Source organism: Vombatus ursinus, unplaced genomic scaffold, assembly GCF_900497805.2.
Source record: "Vombatus ursinus unplaced genomic scaffold, bare-nosed wombat genome assembly UNPS02014832.1, whole genome shotgun sequence".
Lineage (NCBI taxonomy): Eukaryota > Metazoa > Chordata > Mammalia > Diprotodontia > Vombatidae > Vombatus > Vombatus ursinus.
The window spans coordinates 63,322,713-63,327,357 of record NW_020954610.1 but is presented as its reverse complement, the minus strand read 5'-3'; the positions used below and the strand labels follow the sequence as shown (position 1 = coordinate 63,327,357).

The window sequence follows — 4,645 nt, the reverse complement described above, 5'->3', positions numbered from 1 at the left end:
TTAGAATGTTCTAACCTTGCCTGTGATATGAAGGCCACCTCCTCATTATTCACGGTGAGGAGAGAAAAGAGAATAATCAGAATGAGCTGATTTCCCATTCTCCCTTAAGAAACATACTCATCAACAGAGAAAGGCTCATACAGAGGAAGAGAAGGACTGAGAAGGATATTGAGACTGGCAGAGGAGGGAGACAGAGGTACATATGTTCCATCATCTTCACTCCCACCTTCCCCCAACCCTATACAGGCCAGTCAGATTCTGCCCATGCAGAGGTATCGAGACCCCACCAAGGTCAAAGGGACTGATGGGGTGGTCTCTGGGAGGCGAACTTAGTCTTGGGCCCTTCCCCCTTCATCTCACCCCCGTCCACTGCCATTCCCATTGCCAGAGAGATGATCTGTCCCAGTGCCAGCCACTTGGCATGTTCCCCAGCCTGGCATACAGCCCAAAAGGGTGGGAGGGGGTAGCCACAGAGCTGGGGTGGTAGGGCCTGAGGAGGAGAAGGCTGAGGGGGACAGCGTCACTGTCTGAAATTCTCTGTGGGGGTCACTAGATGGGGAGGGGCAAATGCGGATATGATGCCCTCCGGGTAGATCTACAGGAACTGAGCTGATCTTCATTGGGAGGGATGGATAGAGGAGGAATGGAAAGAAACCCTGTCTGGACATGAAAGCCTCCCCTGCCCCTCCCCTGCCCATCCAGCTTCTTCTTTTTCTCTATGTATTTGTCTCTCACTTCATCTCTCTCTCTGTCTCTCTCTTCCCATCCCCCCATTTCTCCTCTTGCTCTCCCTCTCTCCATGGATTTGTCTCTTTCTGACAGCCCCATTAAAAACCTCGGGGAGGGGAGAAGTATCCCCTCCTTCACCCTCCCTCCCTCCATCAGGATCAGTCAGACCATCCATTAGTGTAGCCCTGGCACGCATTCACGCACGCACACACAAGAAGTTAAGGGGGGCTTTGGGGAGGAGTGGCGCTTCCATCAAAGTCGCCTCCATCACCCTGATGAGTTACTATAACAGTACCCCCCCCAACAGCTTGGGGGTAGGGGGTGGGGACCACAGGCACAGGCAGAGACAGAGACACAGAAACACTGTGTTTCCCTCCTCTCCCTCCCCCCACCCCAATTCATTTCAGAAGCTACAATTTTCCCCCTCCAAAAACAAAGGTCTTCTGCCAAGGCCGGAACTAGGTGGTCAACACGGGATGTGTCTACCCCAATCTCACCACACGTTCCCAAACTCAGGCTTCTCTAGCCAGGCAAAGAGGCTGGTGAAGTCCTCTGCATACTGCCCCCCAACACACACACATACACACACACACACACACATACACACACACACACACACACACACACACTTGCCCCTTCAGGGTAGCAGGTTAGGAAGCTGAGGGGTTCACACTGAGACTGACCAAGTGCTTTGAGATCCTGGCACAGAGGACTTGTAATAACCTTCCTAGTCATCCTTCCCAATATAGTTTGTCTAAGAGGCCTAAGCACAAGGAGAAGTGATGCTGCAGCATAAGGAATAGGGGTCAGACAGCCAAGAGAACTACCAGTCTTGGGAAAATGGAAGGAAGAAGGAGTGCAGAGGGAGATCATTAATTTTTGATAGGTCAGAGGATCACCAGCCCAAAAGGCTAGGTGAGAGAGACAGACAGACAGAGAGACAGAAACAGAGACAGACAGACACAGAGAGAGACAGAGACAGAGACAACCAGAGAGTCCGACTAATAAGATAAATAAGTAAAGATATAAAAAAATAGCCAAATAAACAGAAAGAGATGGAGACTAAGGAGAAAGGCAGACACACAGAGAGCATGAAAGGAGACAAAGAGATATTGAGGAGACAGGGAATCTGAGATAGCAAATGCAACAAATTCCAAAAGGAGATAAACAGGGAGAGTCAAAGTGGGAGAGAAAGATAGAGAAAAGACCAAATACAGAAAAAGAGATGGAGATGAAGACAGGGGAAAGAAGGAAGGCAAAAAGCAAGTCACTTACTTCATAGGCTGGGTAAGTCCTCTGGCTCATTCCCCAGACTCTCAGGGCAGGGGAGCTGAGGCAAGTGGAAGGAGGCCAAAGTTTGGCCTCTACTCACCCCGTATTCACCTTAGATATCCCTTTTTCTCCACCCCAGGGGAATGGGTGATAGCTCCACAGATATTTTAGGCCAGTCCTCACTCTCATACCTGTTCCATAAATGCTCACTCCAAATCTCCCCATCCCTTCTGAGAATTTCCAGGAAAGGGAATCAAGGTAGAAGGGCCAATGAAGGCATATTATCTTGTCCAACCCCCCCATTTTACAGAAAGGGATTTCCCAGGCCAGGAAGTAGTCTTTCTACTACTCTGTCAGGCTGTCTCTCTTCCCTACTGCTTGACTGAAGGATAGGAAGGCTAAGGACTGGGGAGGGCTGCCCTCTTCCAGCTACTGAACATGGATCAGCACCTTAGCACTCCCTCCCTTAAACCTGTTTCCTCACCCTCCCCTTCCATGCCCCATTATCCCTAACATCAGATGTTCCTAGCCTTAAAGAGGAGACACACACAGAGGACACCTCCACCCTCCAAAAGCCTGACATAATCCCCTTTCACTGTTGGTCTCTAGCTTTCTCCTTGTTTCTAACTCTCTCATCTTTGTCTGGATTTGTCCCTGCCTACCTCTTTGCATCCTCCTTTCCCTCTCAGTAGCTGTCTTCCTTCCCCCAACTAATCTCTCCACCAGGTAGACCTCAGCCCCAGAGTTAGACACTATCTGCACTTCCACCCACACTGTCCCAATGAGTTTCACGTCAAATGCTTCCTTTCAAGCTTTGCTCGTTGCCCATTCTTCCCTGAAACCCTCCTATCTGGTTTCTTAGTTCTTTCCACCTACCCCCAGCACCAGTATCCTGGAACTTGAAGCCCTCTGGGCAGCACAGTGGGCCTGGGCAATCACTACTGACTGGAGAGGAAACTCAGGACAGAGGCCCAACAGCTATGCAAGCCCAAGTTGGGGAACACTTCAGACGATCCAGGTACAGCAGAGAATTAACCACATAGGGGATGACTGAAAACAACAGATAAATACAAAATTACAAAAATCCAGCAACTCTCCCAAACAACAGATAAGCCAAAGAGAAAATACTCCAAGAGTTGATAACACAGTGGATAATCAATTAATCAATCAATCAATAAGCATTTATTTAACACCTACTACATGACAGGTGCTGTGCTGGGCCCTGAAGATACAAAAATGAAAAGGTCCCTGCCCTGGAGGCATTTAAATTCAAACAAGAAAAACAACAGTTACACAAAGAAGTCTATGCAAAATAAATACAAGGTAATATGAGGGAAAGAGGCTCTAGCAGCTGGGGAGAATCAGGGAAGGCTTCATGGAGGAGGTGTAATTGAAGATGAGACTTGAAGAAAATGAAAGCAGAGGAAGAGGTGAGGAGAGAGTGTATTCTGGGCATGTGGGAAGAGGCACAGAGATGTCCTGTGCGAGGAACAGCAAGAAAGGCAATGAGGTTGGACCAGAGCTTGAGAAGGGGAGTAATCTATAATAGGGCTGGAAAAACAGGCTCGGTATTACAAATGGGGGAGAATTCAAACTAGTGCTTAATCCAAACTGCGTGGCTATTAGACAGCCTCTGCCAAGTCCTAAAAGAAAAGATGTTCCCCAAGGCTGAGTCCAGAAAGCAGCTAAGGGCAAGACTCTCCCTCATCTCTAAAAAACAATCTGGTGGGGTGCAAAGAATCCTCAATTGTGAGTCAGATGATCAGAGTTTTGATCTCAGGCCTCCCTGATCTAGGGCCAGTCACACTCCATCTCTAGCCTTCGGTTTTCTCCTCTGTGATCCCTACATAGGGTCCCTTCCAGTTCTAAATCTTGTGAGCCCATGGTTTTTCCCTGGCTCTAGGATATTTCTGGGGGTGTTTCTGGAGCACTTTCTCCCCCCTCAATTCTTTTTTGTCTGGAGTCTAGACTTCAGCAAGGCAGTGGGTGCCATGGAAAGTCATAGATGGGGGAAGGCTGCAATTCCCAGGGAATGTGGATAATTTCCAAGAGTGGAGAATTGGGAGTAGACATGCTGGGGAAGAGTCTGCAGGTTAGCAGGAAAAGAAACACAGAAACCCTGTGGTTATGCCCTGAGGGGGCGCTCCTCCTCCCTTCACCAGACCCAGGTCCCACCCTCAGATTTCTATTGATGATGTAAGGACATCACCTACCTCCAAACCAGACTGGACACAAATCAACATCCAGGCAAGATTTGGGGTCTGCACACTTTCTGTTGTTGCAGTTCAGTTGTTTCAGTCATGTCTGACTCTTGTGACTCCACTTTGGGGTTTTCTTGGCAAGGATATTGGAGTGATTTGCCATTTTGTTCTCCAGCTCATTTTACAGATGAGGAAACTGAGGCAAATAGGGTTAAGTGACTTGCCCGGGGTCACACAGATAGTAAATGTCTGAGATCAGATTTGAATTCAGGTCTTCCTAATTCCAAGCCCTACGACAGCTAGGCGGTGCAGTGGATAAAGTACCAGGCATAGATCCAGGAAGACTCATCTTCTGGTGCTCCAGAAACACCATCAAAATATTTTGGCTGCCCTAGGGCCTGGAGTCAGGAAGACCTGAGTTCAAATCCAGTCTCAGACATTTA

General features: G+C 48.5%; 1 protein-coding gene across 4 annotated transcripts in view; it reads right to left on the bottom strand.

The window, feature by feature from the left end:
• CNTFR (ciliary neurotrophic factor receptor) overlaps positions 1 to 4,645 on the bottom strand; it is a 93,494-nt gene that overhangs the window by 55,896 nt on the left and 32,953 nt on the right. The window contains exon 1 of one of the 4 annotated variants that reach the window (XM_027839298.1): positions 2,878 to 2,983. The exons of the other annotated variants lie outside the window; for them this stretch is intronic. The gene's annotated coding sequence lies outside the window, so the exon portion shown is untranslated. Of the gene's footprint in view, positions 1 to 2,877; positions 2,984 to 4,645 lie in introns of those variants that run through there. 4 annotated transcript variants of the gene reach the window in all.